At 53.7% G+C, this 18,898-nt stretch overlaps 1 pseudogene; it reads right to left on the reverse strand.

Moving 5' to 3' along the window:
• Positions 1-1,380: 1,380 nt before the first annotated feature.
• On the reverse strand, positions 1,381-8,802 carry LOC149357193 (uncharacterized; annotated as a pseudogene).
• Between the last annotated feature and the right edge of the window lie 10,096 nt (positions 8,803-18,898).

The raw sequence follows: 18,898 nt of genomic DNA on the forward strand, positions 1-18,898 counted from the left end.
GGTAGGCATTTCTACATGCAAAACTAAAACATTCAAGGATTCTTTTATTCCTAACACGTCATGTGACTGGAACCACCTTCCTTCTTCAGCAAGGTGTGTTGCTGGGCGAGTTGGTTGGGATTCATCTTGAGAAAAAACAGCGCTTGCAGACAAAGGACCAGAACAAGAAGGACACACAACTGCGCTGACTAACAACTTTTATTTCGGAAGGGGGCCGACCCGCGCCTTTTATACAAACTAGAGGGAATGATGCGCACGCGCACAGATCAGCAAAGTGGGAGCATGGAAAGAGCTAATACATAGACCTACATAGACCTACATAATACATAGCATTAACGCAACATCGTGAGGTCCTTGTGGACAGCGTTCAGGCATACACTAGAAAGGAGATTCCCACGTGCTGCGGTGATATGTGACATAACCGGCGCTTTCAATGACGACTTAAAAATGCAGTCTTTAATGAGGAACTAGAAAGCGCACTGTTTACGCCCTCAAACAGTCAGCACCGATGCAGCTGTCGCGGCGTTTCCCTGCGAGCAGTTGTCCCCGAGCAGTGGGACCGCGGCGGCCGCACGGAGAACTTGACCCAAGACGCCATTTCTGTGCGACGTGGCGGGCCGCACCTCGCTTTGCGCTTTGCATCAAGCGGCCGTGGTCGTGCGCAGCGGCAGGGGTGCTGGCAAGGGGTGCAGGAAGGGGTGCTGGCAACGCACAAACCGACCAGCACTATCGGTCGCCTTCTCCCCCGCCCAAAAAAACCGGCAGCCCAGAGAAAAGACCCAGGGCGTCGTGTACAAAATTCCGTGTTCCGTCTGCTCGGCGTCGTACATAGCGGAAACGAAGAACTTCGCGGAAAGGATGAGCCAACACAGAGCGGACGTCCGTCACATGAATCGTCAACGCAGCGCCGTGGCCGAACACTGTGAACACTTTGACCACCGAATTGACTTCGACAGCACTATTGTATTGGAAGCGGAAGCTAACCCACGCAGGACGCTTCTACTCGAGTCGTGGCACATTCAGCAAACACGATAGAATGTTAATCGTTCCCTGGGGACTCTCCCCTCATCCTACGTCCATGGGCTGCGGCCATTGACCCGGAGGTCTTCACGCACGGATTTAAAAAGCCAAGCTGCGCTCGCCCGTAGTCACACCGTGAAGAAGGGGCCGAGCCGGTCCCGAAACGTCGTGTTTTTCCTGTATTTTGCTTGGTTGGCGTCACTTACCTTCTCCTAACATTAAATTTCCCAACCACATAGACTTCTGTCGAATGTTTTTGATACCAGGTACTTGCAAGAGAATGTAAGGTACAACTGCATGCGATGTTCTTTGGTTGATCAGTCATGCATAATAAAAGCCACATTATTTTTAGTGGGCTCCTTACGGAAAGAATCATAGCGTAGCGTCAATGCTGACCCATGAAGCCTCCAATATATCTTTATGAAACTGGAGCCTATTTAAAACACGATCTCCAAAAAGTTGAAAAGCGAAATTCACTCTATCTATTCGAAACCTTTTAGTTGAAAATGAACGGACGTGAGACCAGGCATCGCTTTCAAAGTGATGTTGCTGCAGTCCAGCTTGAAATCTTGCCTTAAAGGCTGGATAGAAACCTGGAACAAAATCTAAACAATATAAAACATATACATTGTGGGTTTCTACGTGGACACAGGCCACCACCCACCGCGGGTTCGAGCTTCGCGCGAGCCAAGGGCCCCGATCAGCCGTCACCACACACCACTGGGACACCGATGCGGCGCACTCAACCTCCGCAGGGAGGAGAGCGATTCGCCGCAAAGAAATAGGCCTCCAAGTTCACAAAGGAGACGTTTATTCACGTCGTCCTTCAGCAGATACACACACACTCAATAGTCACCCCGTCCCGGGGGCGCGCGAGGAGCAAGGCTCCGCTGCGCGCACGAAACGACTCGAGCAATGTGCGCCGCTAGCACGCCGCTGCAGGAGAATGTCCCCGCGGCAGTGCTGTGGTCTCCCTCTCGTGTCGACCGTTGGGCCGGTTGCGAGAGAGAGTGGGCAATCAACGCAAGTTACGCCTGTCGGAGGTCGCTGAACCCCGCTGGACAGGCTCGAGCCGCTGCAGGTCAGAGGACACGTGCGGGCGAGCTCGAGTATATGCACTGGTCCGAGCGGCAAAGGCCGGCAGGGACAAACCGTAACGTACGCACCTTACGCTGTCTCCGAGGGATCTCTCTCTCTGGGCCCCGCTCGGACGGTCGCGCCGTGCGCGGCCGCCCAAAGCGGGCCCCGTATTCCCGCCAAAAGGCGCCAATGGCAAAGGCCGTTGGGGAGCCGGGGCGGAGCTGTGGCCAAATGACAGTGATTAGTCACCCAGCCGCCTCTCCACCGCCTGAGGCGGGAGCAAGGGAAAGAGGAGAAACAACGCAGGAAGCCGGCACAGCCGCGCAAAGGCAACGGCGGAAAGCCAGGATTCCCACATCCCCCTCTCCTTAAATGCCCTCCTACCCATCGGCAAAGCACGCGGCCAAAATTAAAGAAATCAATCCACAAAAAAAATAAGCTACACTTCAGTTCCAAAATAAAGAAATGAATACACAAAAAAAATCTAGATACACTTCAGTTCCAGCCACAACAACGTAAGAAAAAAAAACACAAACAAAGGAAAACAAGGCAAACAACACTTGCATACGCTTCAGTAAATCAAAACAGCTTGCAGATTATATACACGGTACACAAGAAGATGTGAATACAACTGTACAACTATGTTACAGGTGGATGCCAGCCTCAAAGTTCGGTGGCGCGGCCCAGTGGGCCGGTCGGCGACTCACCGCTCGCAGACTTCAAGTTGAACGGGTTGGGAGGGCCGACGACTGATGGCGGTCTTCTTTCCGTTGATGTAGGGTGCGTTGATGACGACGGGGCCGCGGCAGAGCACTGACCTCGCGCCCTTGGACACGACATCACGTTCGGGCACAAGACAGTTAGTGCACCCCCTTCACGCCGGCTGAAACGGGCGAGGACGTTCGGCGGCGTCCTGATGTGTCACCTTGGCCACAGCGAGGGGTCCTTCTCATCCTCGCGCTCGCGCAGAACACAACGGCACAACTCACAGGCGTCGCCTTGGCTCATGGTTACGCGCGCACACAGCCACAGCCACAAATACACGTACACCGGCACGTGCGCGGACGCCGGTCGGCGACAACGATCCCCTCGTCAGAAGCGTCCAGAGGCGCCGCGGCGAGGGTCAAACGGTGCACTTTCCGCCCCTCCCCCCCCCCCCCCATCGCCTCAAACGCCCCACCAACTTCCCCTCAATACGGGCCGCACAAAACTCGCACCGCGACACACGGCTCCTTAACGAGCCAACCACCCGCAGTGGGGCCGGAAATGAGAAAAGGCGCGCCGTACAAACGACACCCAATCTATTCTTTCTAGCAGATAAGAGCAAGCACGAGCGGGCTGAAGTTTGCCTATGTACAAGTCTGGTAAAAAAAACTGAAGGCCAACACAAACGCATGTTGCCTATGTACATCTCGGTACGTTAGAACGAAAACAGACGAACAAACGGGAAACAAAAGTGGCTAGAAACAGACTCAAGCAAACAAATAAATAAACTGATAAACACACAAGGCTGGAACTGAGCATGCTGCCAAAACAAAACAAAACAAAAAAATCACACCGTGCTTCGCCTGGGTAGGGCCTGACGAGAAAGCTCGCCAGCTAGCTGAGGCTGCGTGCCTTCGGTTGCGGAAAAGTCCGCCGTCCGGCATCAATCACACCGGTGACCGTCGCCTCAGATTGTACCGGTGCTCCGTACGCTTGCGTTCCGCAGCACCAGTTGTGCCTTTACACTTGCCTTTGATACCAATGGGTACCGGCGCAAGCTCGTCAGACCGTGACGCGTAGTCCTTCAGGTCTATGAACCCCTGCTTGCTCCTGGGGAAAGGCCCCATCAAATCGCAGGTGGCCATCTGCCACGGACGCACACTGTCAATCGGTTTGATCATTCCAGGCGGCTTGCCGCCCCGTGACTTCACCGCTTGACAGACATGGCAGGAACGGCAATAGCGGAAAATGTCACGCTTCATGCCGGGCCACGTCACCGATTGACTCAGTTTTACAAAAACTTTGGAGCCACTCAGATGACCGGCCAGTGGTTCGTCATGAGAGAATCGCAAAAGTGCGCCTCTTAGACTTTTGGGGATAACCACCTTCAACGGGTCGATGGACTCGTCATCGGTGGCTATTTACTTCAGCACGAGCCCGCCATGGTCCAGCAAATATGAATCCCCGGGGTTCGCCGCGACACACGCTGGCTTCTGCCCCCCTGCGCCCGCTACAATACAAGCAGCGTCACGGCGCTCCGTCTCCCTGAGACCGTCGCTCACCTCGCGACAAAAGGGATCATTTTGCTGGGCTTTCAGTAGCTCTTACGGCTGAAAACGATTCCAGTCATCCCAGAGGGGAGCATGGTCTCGTCCCCGATCAGGTTTGCAGCCAAAATTTCCGTTCGCGTCGGCACCTCCGAGGCGCTCACGAAGAGCTTTGCCTCTCGTCCGCTTTGCGAAGCGCTGCTCGCCTGGTTAGCGGAATGGGTTAACCCGTTTGCGGGTTCCCCCTCCTTGCCGCCCAGCGGCTCGTCCGCTGTTTCGCCCCCTCCGCCTACAGGCGTCAAGGCGCCGCTGGCGAGTGGGGCACGGGATAGCGCGTCAGCTACCCCGTTTGTGCTCCCCTTTCGATACTGCACCGAAAAGTCGTAATGCTGTATCAGGAGAGCCCAGCGCGCCAGCCGACCCGCAGGCTCGCGGAGCCGCATCAGCCAACTGAGCGCACTGTGGTCTGTCTGCACCACGAATTGAGTTCCATCAAGGTAGACGTCAAATTTACGCAGTGCAAACACGATGGCGAGGCACTCCTTCTCGGTCACGGAATAATTCCTCTCCGATGGCAGCAACGAGCGGCTGGCAAAGGCCAGCGGTTGCAGCACGCCATCGAATTCCAGTAGGAGAACTGCTCCTAAACCCAGATCGCTCGCGTCAGTCTGGACTACGAACTGTCTGGTCAGGTCGGGTAGCCTGAGCTGCGCTGTCTCGGCAATGGCTCTAGAGAGGAGGCGAAAGGATCGCTCTTACTCGGGCTCCCGTCGCCACGCGGCAGTCTTTCCCAAGAGCTAGGTCAAGGGTGCCTGCACGCGGGCACAGGACGATAAAAGTTGGCCATTCCCACACAACGGCGCAGGCCGCGTACGTCCTTGGGCGCGGGAAATTCGAGTATGGCTCGAAGTTTCTCCGCATCTGGCTCAATGGAGCCCCGGCCTCAGCGACTGCACCCCTGCCTCAGTGGAGGCTTGGGCGGGCTGCACGAACGAGGGAGGCAAGGCTCCTAGTTCGATGAGCGGCGCGGTTTCCACAGGGAACCGGCCAGCGCCTCGCCGTTCCCAGAGCAGAATTGACTGCTCGCGGGGCACGGCTGCTGCTGTTCGAAACTGCCGGTTGCGGCAGCGTGACACGAACTGCTTTCGCACTGGGCGGAAAGCGTGCACAGCTGAGGCATGTGACCAGCGGATGCACCGCAGGGTGCTTCCGATACAGCTCCAATGGGAGCCACGTGGTCAACATTTTGGGTTGTGTCACCGTAAACCCCAATGGGGGCCGCGGCCAACCACGGTGTCTAGCTATTCGAAGGAACAGCAGCCAGCGGATCAAACGACGCTACAACTCCGTAGGGAGCCGACATGTAGCTGCCGAGTGCCGCGCTGGGGGTGGTAGACACGGTGCGCAAGCGTGATCGTCAAAGCGACCTGCTCGGCTAATGTGCCATCAAAGGCGTAAGCGCCAATGACTTAGCACGTTGGGCGCCAGTTGTGGGTTTCTACGTGGACACAGGCCACCACCCACCGCGGGTTCGAGCTTCGCGCGAGCCAAGGGCCCCGATCAGCCGTCACCACACACCACTGGGACACCGATGCGGCGCACTCAACCTCCGCAGGGAGGAGAGCGATTCGCCGCAAAGAAATAGGCCTCCAAGTTCACAAAGGAGACGTTTATTCACGTCGTCCTTCAGCAGATACACACACACACTCAATAGTCACCCCGTCCCGGGGGCGCGCGAGGAGCAAGGCTCCGCTGCGCGCACGAAGCGACTCGAGCAATGTGCGCCGCTAGCACGCCGCTGCAGGAGAATGTCCCCGCGGCAGTGCTGTGGTCTCCCTCTCGTGTCGACCGTTGGGCCGGTTGCGAAAGAGAGTGGGCAATCAACACAAGGTACGCCTGTCGGAGGTCGCTGGACCCCGCTGGACAGGCTCGAGCCGCTGCAGGTCAGAGGACACGTGCGGGCGAGCTCGAGTATATGCACTGGTCCGAGCGGCAAAGGCCGGCAGGGACAAACCGTAACGTACGCACCTTACGCTGTCTCCGAGGGATCTCTCTCTCTGGGCCCCGCTCGGACGGTCGCGCCGTGCGCGGCCGCCCAAAGCGGGCCCCGTATTCCCGCCAAAAGGCGCCAATGGCAAAGGCCGTTGGGGAGCCGGGGCGGAGCTGTGGCCAAATGACAGTGATTAGTCACCCAGCCGCCTCTCCACCGCCTGAGGCGGGAGCAAGGGAAAGAGGAGAAACAACGCAGGAAGCCGGCACAGCCGCGCAAAGGCAACGGCGGAAAGCCAGGATTCCCACAACATATATCTTTTTCTTTCAGTTAATCTAATTGGAAGCACAACTATGTAGATACTGAAAACAAGGTTGCATGATGTAACTCTGCCCTGGTACTCCCAAACGACGAAAGCTAAGTTATGAACTGTAGTTCATACCATGCCATAGGTCCATTCAGTGCATGCTTAAGAAACATGTTCCTGAGGCACTTGAGCGAATACAGGAAATCAGATAGGAAGTGGAGATGCCGAGAGCCGAGTCCTTGGGCGCCTACTCCCAATCAGACAATCTGGCCCTTACATTCAAACACATCACCGATTACTACGAGGAGCACCGGCGCTACCCGGCCCCTTGTAAGGGACTGGATCGCGCTGACGAGCGCCTCCTCATCAAAATTCTTACTAACACTGTACTGTGCCCGGCGGTACTTAAACATTTCAACACATCCTTTGATGGCACGTGCCAGTTCTGTGGGGAGGTGGCTGACACCTTCCACATGGTTTGGGCGTGTCAATCAAACCCATCTATCCCCCCCAACCCCAACCCCACCAGAGAGGACTGGAAGGCGGCCCTGCTCGGCTGTCAGGACCTAAAGACCCAAAAGGCCTTGGTTCACCGGACGCGGGCGGCGTTGCTTGCCAATGGGCCCCGGAATAGGGGCTCCAGCTAGTATTGTTAGGGGAAAGGGCCAATAGGGCCTACCCCAATCACCTCTCTGTAAATATTTATTGCATTATAAATGTTGTTCACCACCACCACCGAGTCCACTGGGTGCTCTAGCTTGCAGATGTTCTTGTTTGACTTGGCTCCAATTCCCAATATTTTCCACATACGCCTTTTTCATGAGGAGCCATCGCTTGTGACAAAATCGACGAATAGTCCGCTGACTTCAGCAAGAGTCATTGCTTCAATTAATATTTTGCAAGCATCTCTGCTTTGACGTTTGCACTCGTAGAAAACACACCAATAATCTGGAGCCATTTTCCAGTGAACGCTACAAGCATTACTATCACGCCATGGTCACATGTTCCGGTTTGCCCTTCAGATGTGAACAGGCCCATGTCGACATAGCAAGGCGCTCTGATAGTTTAATTTCATCGGCCAAAAGGCCACCATGTCTGTTCATGCTGCTAATATGCTTTGTTTTCTGCTTAAGTTGGCTTAGCACTCTATCGCTGTACCCAAATACACTCTTCAAGAGCCTCAGGTAGCGTTTCAATGTGGTTTTGCTCGAGAGAGAAATGATATTGTGTTGCGAAGGTGCTCGTATAGTTTGGCACTCCTCATTTTCATTAGAATACATTCCAATATCCACTACTTGCAATAGACGTTCCCTTTAGCTTTTAGCCTTTTTGCTGCAGAGAAAGAGTAAATAACACATTGTCGTTGCTTGGGAGGCAGAGTTTCACTCTGTGCGCGATGCATTTCTTCGGGCTTTAAGGCGTTCTCCTGCTGCATTTTCTTGAGCTGGTCTTTGAGGGCAGCAGAGCAAGATGACAGTCTTTTGATTGCATTTCTTGCTGCACGCAGCTTCAGAGCGGCATTTAGGACATTCTTATTAAGTGGTCGCTTCAGCCTTGACTGTGACTTTAGTAGTCCCTTCCTCAGGTATCGACAGGAGATGCATGCTTTCCCTGAGAACCGAGAACAGTGAATGGGGCGCTGCTACCACAATCTGTTCTGACAGACAGGACCAGTATCAGACGTAAAACCTACGGTGCAAAAATTATTTTCCCAGCTGTTATAATCAGAATCAGGCAGCAGTGAAACATACCTTCAGATGGTTCATTCTCGGCCCAGCGCTAGCTGAAGTACAAGCCCTCGCGGGCTGTCACTTGCAGTTCGAGGCCCTTAGCTAGGTCCGACCTTGACATGCTGCTAGTTGTCAAGCCGCTTTGCAGGTCCCACATGCGTCAACACTTCGGAGAACGCTCTCTGCTTCCGCACAAGAGGTGACGTGCCCTTCCTCAACAATGTGGCCACAAAGGTACGCTGTATATCCGACGGTCATCGTCCTCTTGTCTGCATCCTGGGAGAACATCGCCACCCTTTCGGACGTAATTTCTTGGTTTCCATGAATTCTTAATTGGCAGTACCGGATGTCTGCGTAACCAGGAACACGGTGACAACTCCAGTAGGCGGACAGAACACTCAAAGTGAGAAGATATCCAGGCATACACGCTTCCCCATGTCCCGCAGCGGGTGCACGTTCCTATGTCGTCGCAGCCGCTTCACCAGCATCTGTTCCTGCTCCAGAACAGTCGTATTGCTCATCACCGCACACTTCAGATCTTTTGGCCTCAGAAGATATGACGTCTGTGCTGGTGCCCTTCCTGGGTGGTCTTGGCTGAGTCGGTTTTGGGGCATTTGGCAGTAGCGTCGGCACGTCATCGGGCAGCATATCCGGCTTTCCGCGTGCATTACGAACTTCTTTACCTTCTATAATGTACACACAGTCCCGCAGAATACATGATGGTTCGAAGTGAAGTTCGAAACAATACAGGTTTCGTCGAGTTCCTTGCCCTGGCGGTGCAAGTTTCGCTCCCAAATTCGGCGTCGTTCCTCATCTTTCGGCACGGTAAACAACGACGGCTGCTTTCCTTTAGTCCACTTATGGCCGGTTCGACACCCGAGAGCAAAGCAGTGTCGTTGCCGTTACCGGTTCGGCATTCCTACTTTTCACGAATGAAGAAGGCAGCCGGCGAAACAAATTAAAATGATGCGCTGAAAAAAACCAGATAACAGCCAAAGCCGCAAACCATGTGTGAACAAACGTGCGAGAGTCCAACACATGGGCACCACCAACAGCCAGCCCACACGACGACAGAGCCGACGCTAACATCCGGGTCCCGTCCGCAGTCGCCGCCTCGCCGCAATGCATGGGGCACGCCGGCTGATGCACCCACTACTCCCTTCTAGAACACTATAACGGTGGTCGGCGGAACGCGCGACCGCGGTGAGAGCCGTGCAGTGGCGGCTGCAGCTGAGGCGAGTCACGTGCTGTTACGTCACAGCCCCACCTCCGGCGCTCCTCCTGCTGAAGGTTAAAGTACAACACCCGATGACCTTGGTGAAACATGGCGTAGTGGAGCTCTCACTCCAAAAACCCAGCCGGTCTAAGTTAATTTGCGGTCTTCCACTACAGTGTACATCTGTAGCCCCTGTGTCTACTCGACACGTTAAACACAAGATACTAGTGCTATTTGTACCAAATGAGGGATGGATAAATTGGTGGAGCTTTTTTTTTAATCCGAATATTCTTTTTTTCACACGACGGAAAAAAGCAAAGAAAGACCGGGCTCTTGGCAGCGGAAAAAAAAATTAAATACCGATTACACAAAGCGACAATTCCAAAATGCATGTGTTCGCTGCCACGTGGTAGTGATAACGCCCAGAAATATGCTACTTCAATGATATGTAGCTGCGATGAAATGATTTCGTTACGCCGATTCACTGTAGTGTTCAGCTTATAAAAAATTTGATGCCAGACGCTAGCAGGTGGTTTCATCACACTTTTCTCGACTACTAGATCTTGAATTGTCTGTCTGGCGGCTTATATCTACTTTTCGCTGTCATACTTTCGGTTCTTTGTGTCTGAGACGAGAGGCTTATGCTTGTTGGTCTTTTTTCGTAGAACGCTTGGGCGGCGGCACACGCTGAGTATTCACAACAATCCGCCTCGGCTACGACGGGTACAAGTGGGTGCCGGGAGGACGGGTGAACGTTGCTGAATATGAATTTTTACCAGTGAGTGCCCGGATTTACGCCCACCGGAGTGTACATCGAGGGTGGAGGCTGCAGGCACGCACGAGCACACGAGCGCGCACGCACGCACGCACGCACACGCACGTAAACGTACATACGCACGCATCACGGTTATTTTGTGGAAATAAGGCTATACTGCTAACGCAGTAAAAAAATAACTAAAAAAGCATGCATACTCCGAGTTGTATTCGTACCAGTGGCGGAGCAACAGAAAAGCTCCGTTTAGAAATGCCCTAGGCTACTCGGTCATGCCCGAGGCTTTTTTTAATCCTTGTTGCATGGAATATTAGGAAATTGTCTGACCCTCCTCGTGCCTTGCTTTATGTCGTCGAATTCAGCGATCTGGGAATAAGGCCTCACGCTAACGCTAACCCAGTCCCGTGGCGGCTTGCCGCTCTGCCATCGGCGGAGTAATACGCAGTAATCCGTAGTAGCAAATAGTCCGCGAGTATTTTTATTTCTGCGGGCTTATTTTTCGGCTATATTATCTGCGAATGAAACTATTTATTCACGGAAACCTAATAAGGAAATAAAGCGAAAGGAAAGCCTCCACGGAACTGGCTGAAAGGCACTCCACGCGTTGGTCGACTCCGCCCACCATACGGGGAGAATTCAAAAAATAAAGGCGGGAGCCGGACGTTAATTCGATTTAATTAGGGAAATCGGCCACACAGGGCAATAAGTCGGAGTTTCAAAGATTGCTCGGAACGTGTACATCGAGTTCCCGCGCCAAAAAGACGAGTTCAGATTCCTCTTCACTGCACCTTTAAGCAAAGCTGCCAGAAAGGGGTTGTTTTGTAGTTTTGAAAATAAATAGCCTGAAACAAGTTGGTGGACAAATGGTGCATGACAGATTCACCAGACTCTATCAAGGGCGCAAAAAATTCTTTAGACGAACAGGCTCTCTTTGATAGCGCTCCAGAAAAATTGCAAAAATTCTATGTAGTGCAAGTATGCCTTGTTCCTCGTAGAATGCTGCACTTGCAAGAATATTGCACCCCAACTTCGCAGCGAAGATGTTGGTAATTTGTGTCCGTGCGGAAACGAACCGTCCTCAACCCATCCAAGCATGCTTTTTTATCATACTCTTTTAAGGCGGAAGCCTTTAATGCCTCATCGTTGTAAGCAGGAGCTGTCGACAGAAATGTCACGCTGTCGAAACGGTCGTGACGTCACAGTGGGCGAATTTCAAACGGGGCCAATTGTACTTTGGCTACTAACCATGCAAAAAATTAAAGGGATCGTATAATGATGCTGCAAGTACGTTTGACTGAGTTTAGTTAATTGGTTACTTAACCAATTAGTCTAATTAACCTTTCTAGTCAGACCGGATAAATAAATAAAACCAGGTAGGAAATTGACCAAGCTTGGGAATCGAACCCCGGTCTCCGGAGTGCGAGTCGAGCACGCTACCACTCCGCCATGCCAGCTCGATGGTTTGGAATGAACAAAGGTGCGTCTAGTGAATACGGTGTCTTCGTTCACTCCCATCTTCCTCCCTTCCCGTTACGGCGAGGTTTAGGTGTCCGCCGATATATGAGACCGATACATTTTCTTTCCTCAAAAACCAATTTACCGACGAGCAAGGCGTATTTGTCCGCGTTTCAGATTGGTCCAAATTGTCGTGACGTCACCGCGCGCGAATTTTGACGGGTGTCCACTGAAATATGTGAGGCAGTTACTGCTCAACTTCCTTTCCTCAAATACAATTTTCGACTAGTGTCTACTGAGATATGTGAGACAGTTACTGCGTAATTTCCTTTCCTCAAATAAATATAAATAAATAAATTGTAAATTGGTTTTTGAGGAAAGGAAATGGCGCAGTAACTGTCTCACATATCTCGGCGGACACCTGAACCGCGCCGTAAGGGAAGGGAGGAAGGTGGGAGTGAACGAAGAAAGAGAGAAAGAGGTGCCGTAGTGGAGGTCTCCGGAATAATTTCGACCGCCTGGGGATCTTTAACGTGCACTGACATCGCACAGCACACGGGCGCCTCTTGCGTTTCGCCTCCATCGAAACGCGGACGCCGCGGTCGGGTTCGAACCCGGGTACTCCGGCTCGGTAGACGAGCGCCTTACCACTGAGCCACCGCGGCAAACACAATTTTCATTTTCTTCATTACTGCCCCTCTTTCTTCTTTCCCTCACACTTCCTCCCTTCCTGTACGGTGCGGCTTAGGTGTCCACCGAGATGACAGAGAATTACAGCCCCATTTCCTTTCCTCAAAAAGCGTTGCGTTCAAAGGGCAACGCATCGCACCAAACGAGTGGTGGCGTTTCTTGGACTCCGTGGCAGCGCTACAACACACATTCACGTTCCACTCCTAGAGGCGAAGCTTAAGCGTCATTAATTGGCAGTTAATTAATGCACCAACAAAACGTACAGTGAACAATCGCGTAGCAGAATGCAGCACTCAGGCTTTCGCCTTTCACCACTTTAGCCGCTAAAGTTCCTCGTATTTTTTGTCAGACCAAAAGAGGTCGAAGTAATCATATTGTTACCGGTGAACTGGTTACTAAATAAGTGGACGAATCGTGAACGAAGAAGTGGCGGTGCGCTGAACGACGACGACGTTGACAGTGGGTAGCTGGGCCCTCGGAGTCTGAGCTGAGTGCTGGGCATCTCAGAGCAGCCGCCAATATAGACTTACCGTTGTAACATCCCCGTAACATCTTTTGGTGGAGGTCGCGGGTTCGAGCCGACATGCCGACGACCCGACGAGCCGACGAGACGACGGGCCGAACCGGCGAGATGACTACCGATCCGGCCCCTCCGTCTGCGCCTGCCACGCCAACTGTCATCGTAGCCCACCCTCGCGAAGCGGGCACATTCTGTGGTACAGATGGCGTGGACGTCGAGGACTGGCTCTCGCTTTATGAGCGTGTTAGCCAGCACAACAGGTGGGACGCCACGCTGATGCTGCCCAATGTCATATTTTCCGGCACCGCACGCGTCTGGTTCGAAACCCACGAAGAAGTGATTGCCACGTGGGATGCCTGCAAGCAGAAGCTCCGCGACCTGTTTGGGAAACTAGTTGGCCGTCAGCTTGCTGCCAAAAAAGAACTTGCAGCTCGCGCCCAAACGGCCACTGAATCATATATTACATACATTCAAGACGTCTTGGCACTGTGCCGAAAGGTCGATCCCAACATGACCGAAGACGATAAGGTAGGCCACATTCTTAAAAGCATTGCCGACGATGCCTTCCACCTTCTTCTATGCCGGGACTGCTCTACGGTTGACTCCGTTCTGGAGGTGTGTCGACGCTTCGAGCAGGCCAAGCACCGGCGCATTGCACACCGCTTTGACCGCCAGCTGCCAGTTTCACGTGCGAGGATCTGCCGACACTGAGGCAGCCTTCAAACCCCGACAACGTGACTCGCATCGTGCGCCGTGAACTGGAGGCCCTGGTTCCTGTTACGACCAACGCGCCCTTGTCGGGCAACACCCTGGCCACAATATTCCTTATTCAAGCTGTCGTCCGCCAGGAGGTCGCCAACTTGGCCATGCCCTCCAGCCATCGTCCCGTCGAACCTCGGATTGCGAGCCCCATCTCTCCCGTGGTCGCTACCGCTACGGCCCGCAACACCTTCGTCCCAAGTTACACAAGATATCGCAATCCAGATGAGTGGCGTACCCCTGACGACCGGCCGATCTGCTTTACGTGCTCGCTCGTAGGCCACATCTCTCGCCACTGCCGCAGCCGTTGGTCCGCACCTCCCCCACCTTTGCCCTACGTCGACCGCCGTTATGACTATGGACGCCGTCGCTTCCCGCCTCGGAATGACCCACCCAGCGCAGAGTCCCCACCGCCTCCTCGTAGAACCAGCCGCTCTCCCTCCCCGACAGCCCACCGTTCCCGCTCACCTCTTCCGCACTGCACTTACTCACCGTCCTCTGCAGGCCGCTTCGCGGGAAACTAGCCAGTGCAGCTCCCGGAGGTGATGCTGCATTGGTGCCCCGACCTGAAAATCCTCTACTGACCCAGCCTTCGCCCTGTAATCTGCTCGATGTTTTTGTGGACGGTGTTCCTGTTTCTGCCCTCATTGACACTGGTGCCCAAGTCTTGGTTCTTAGCTCATCCTTTTGCCGTCGCCTCAACAAAGTCCAGACCCTTGGCGCTTCGCCCACTGTTTGCGTTGCCGATGGCAGCACTGTTGCCGTCACTGGCCTGAGCACTGCCCGCGTCACTCTTGCCGATCATCACATCCTAGTTTTGTTCACCGTCCTCGAACACTGCCCTCACAATGTGATCCTTGGTCTAGACTTTCTAACCGCTCACTCTGCCCTTATCGACTGCTCCAGCGGCCTTCTGCGATTGGACCTGCCTCTCAGCTCAGCCGACACACCCTCAAGCTCCAAGCCCCGCCTTCGCTGCCCCGAGTACGCTCGCCGGCCCCCCGACTCTGCCGTTTATCTGCCTATGTCACCATTTCCTGCGGTTCGTGATGGGGATTATCTTGCCTGCCCACTCGCTGATGTTGTTCTTCCGCACCTCATCGTGAGCGTCACCAAGAATAGCACCTAGCTTCCTGTCCTCAACTTCAGCTTGTCACCACAAGTTCTTCCTGCAGGCATATCGCTTGCTACTTTGTCTTCCCTCACCGACTGTACCGTCACTGCTCTCTCACCTGGACCGCCTTCTACTGTCTCTCAAGCGCCCGACGTCCGGGCCAACGTTCTGCAATCCATTTCTGTGATGATTGCTTCTGACCTGAGCCCCGAGCATGCACAGGATTTTCACAACCTTTTGGTGTCCTACACCATTTTTTACTTCGCTTCTGCTCCTCTGGGTCAAACATCTGTAGTGACTGACCGCATTGACACCGGTGATGCAAGACCTATACACCGGAGGCCTTATCCTGCGTCGCTACCAGAGCGCCAGGTCATCCAGCGGGAGGTCGACAAGATGTTGGCCAACGATATCATCGAGCCTTCAAACAGCTCTTGGCCATCTCCTGTCGTGCTCGTGAAAAAGAAAGACCAAAGTTGGCGGTTTAGCGTCGACTATCGTCATCTCAACAAGGTCACGAAGAAAGACGTCTATCCCCTTCCGCGCATAGATGATACCCTGGACTGTTTACATGGCGCCCGCTACTTTTCTTCCATCGACCTTTGTAGCGGGTATTGGCAAGTCTCTGTTGACGCAAGAGACGGCGAGAAAACAGCTTTAGTCACCCCTGATGGCCTTTACCAATTTAAGGTCATGCCCTTCGGCCTTTGTAACGCACCTGCCACATTTGAACGGATGATGGACTCGTTACTCCGGGGCTTCAAGTGGACGACCTATCTTTGTTACTTAGATGATGTAATTGTTTTCTCGCCCTCTTTTGAAACCCACCTGCTTCGCCTTTCGTCCATCTTGGCACTTCTTCGCCGCGCAGGTCTTCAACTCAACTCAAAATAATGTACTTTCGGCCGCCGCGAACTCTAAGTCCTTGGCCATTTGGTGAATGCGGGTGGCATACAACCTGACCCTGATAAAGTTCATGCCGTCAGTGCTTTTCCCTGTCCCCGCTCGGCCAGCGTTGTCCGGAGCTTCATCGGTCTCTGTTCCTACGTTCGCCGTTTCGTCCCGAACTTCGCAGCCGTCGCTCGCCCCCTCACCAATCTGTTGCAGAAAGGCGTTCCTTTTTCCTGGGGACCAGAGCAGGCTTCTGCATTCTCCAGCCTTATCGCCATCCTCACCAACCCTCCTGTATTGGCCCATTTCAACCCGTCTGCCCCGACTGAACTTCGCACCGATGCAAGTGGTCACGGAATTGGCGCCATCCTTGCTCAGCGACAACACGGCCAGCACTGCGTGATTGCGTACGCCAGCCGTCTTCTTTCTTCCGCCGAGAATTACTCCATCACAGAACGCGAGTGCCTGGCTCTTGTTTGGGCCATTGGAAAATTCCGCACATACTTGTTCGGCCGCCCATTCACTGTTATAACCGACCACCACGCCCTGTGTTGGCTCTCCTCTCTCAAGGACCCTACTGGCCGTCTTGGCCGGTGGGCATTGCGATTGCAAGAATACACCTTTTCCGTGGTTCACAAGTCCGGTCGCCTCCATCAAGATGCAGACTGCCTGTCACGCTATCCTGTCGATCCTCCTTCTTCTACATTGTATAAAAACCAGCGCTTACGAACACGGACAGAGGACAAGGGAAACAGACTGAGCGCCGTTCAGTCTGTTTCCCTTGTCCTCTGTCCGTGTTCGGAAGCGCTGGTTTTTCTACAATGGATCACCACCAACCCGCCCAATCCTCAGTCGTTCTGCAGTTCTTCTACAGACTGAGTCGGATGCCTGTGTCCGCTCCATCTCCGACCTCTCCCAAATTACCGACGAACAGCGCTTGGATCCCACCCTAACCTCTCTCATCGACCGCCTCAGCACCGACCGGCGCGACACTTCTCTGGCCCGGTTTTTGCTGGACGGGAACACGCTGTACCGCCGCAACATGCGACCTGATGGCGCTGAACACTTGCTAGTTGTTCCTCGACACCTACGCTCCTCTATCCTCAAACAACTGCATGACGCACCTACGGCTGGTCATCTTGGTGTCTCCCGTACGTACAACCGCGTGCGCCGGCGTTTCTTCTGGCCTGGTCTGTACCGCTCCGTCCAACGCTACGTGGCCGCTTGCGACCTCTGTCAGCGCCGAAAGAAGCCCGCTGTCCTGCCGTCTGGACACCTGCAGCCTATTCCCATCCCGACCGACCCGTTTTCTCGTGTTGGGCTAGATTTACTTGGGCCCTTCCCGGAGTCCTCCGCGGGGAACAAGTGGATTGCCGTCGCCACCGATTATGCCACGCGGTACGTGATCACTCGCGCCATTCCAACCAGCTGCACCACTGACGTCGCGGACTTCCTTTTGCACGACGTCATATTACACCATGGCGCTCCCCGTCAACTCCTTACCGACCGTGGCCGCTGCTTCCTCTCCCGAGTTGTTGACGAAATCCTTCGTTCGTGCTCCGTTCGTCACAAGTTCACCACTGCTTATCATCCTCAGACGAACGGCCTTACAGAGCGTCTCAACCGCACGCTGACAGACATTCTCGCCATGTACGTATCCGACGACCACCGCGACTGGGACATCAGCTTGCCTTTTGTCACCTTCGCCTACAAGTCTTCGCGCCATGATACCGCTGGTTACTCGCCCTTCTATCTTCTCTTTGAACGAGACCCCTTACTGCCCTTCGACACTCTGTTGCCCACAGCCGGCCCTGTCACTATATATGCGCGTTACGCTATCGCCCGAGCAGACGCCGCCCGCCAGTTTGCTCGTCACAAGCTCTCCGCCTCCCAAGAGGCTCAAAAGCACCGCTACGATGGCCTGCACCGTGATGTGCGCTACCCTGCCGGATCTCTCGTCTTGCTGTGGCTCCCATCCCGTCGTGTGGGGTTATGTGAAAAACTTCTGCCGCGCTACACAGGCGCTTATCGTGTATTACGGGCAGTGACCGACGTAACGTATGAAATCACGCCGCTGCACCCAAAGTCGACGTCCGCTCCACTGACATCCGAAGTCGTTCATGTAGCTCGCCTCAAGCCCTATCCCCACCCTCGACATCGCACGCCTAACACGCACCGGGACGTTGCCTTCAGCCGAGGGGGATAGTGTTACCGGTGAACTGGTTGCTAAATAAGTGGACGAATCGTGAACGAAGAAGTGGCGGTGCGTTGAACGACGACGACGTTGACAGTGGGTAGCTGGGCCCTCGGAGTCTGAGCTGAGTGCTGGCCATCTCAGAGCAGCCGCCAATATAAACCTACCGCCGTAATATCCCCGTAACAATATTAAGCCAAAGTCCTAATTTCTCAGTCTACAAGCGAGAAGCCGCAATCAGCTTTGTTTTGAAGATACTGAGCTATATGGGCTCGAAACATATAACGCGGTTCACAAAGGTGATATCGAAAAGGCTGTTGAAATAAAATATGTTTGTTAAACTCTGGATGTTAGGGGGAGCCAGTGCTCCCAAGAGACTTTCATTGGATGGGAGATGGGCGATGGAGAGGTTCTCATATTCTCGTACCATGTAGTAAAAGAGGAAGGGGGGGGGGGGGGGGTTTGACTGGCGAGTCGGTTTCGGGGCGGCGGGAAGGTGTCTGCTGGATATAGATGCCGATACATGACAGCTTCGTATCTCAGTAGTGCGAGGGAACGCAGAGGCCATGTGCGGCGGTCATGTAAATCAATGCCCGCGTAAGTGCACTGCGTACAGGAAAATCCGGACTGACTCGAGCTTAAGGGGAGACCAATTACTGGCGCGAGGGGATCTCCGAAATCTCTCAAGCTAATGGGCGTTGTAGCTGCAAAATGCACCTGCTTTTCTCTTTATACGTCATCAGACGGATTATAGCGTAAACATAGCCGATTTAACTTAATTTCGAGTTCATTTCATTTTGCTCCTCTTGCTGTAAATTCCTCTTTTTGCCGCGAACAATAAATAAAATGGGTAAAGTGAGAGCATCGCGCATTGAACAAATTTTTGCACTTTTTATTTTATATATTGA

This window comes from Amblyomma mixtum, chromosome 3 (assembly GCF_055824585.1).
Source record: "Amblyomma mixtum isolate Tamu chromosome 3, ASM5582458v1, whole genome shotgun sequence".
NCBI lineage: Eukaryota > Metazoa > Arthropoda > Arachnida > Ixodida > Ixodidae > Amblyomma > Amblyomma mixtum.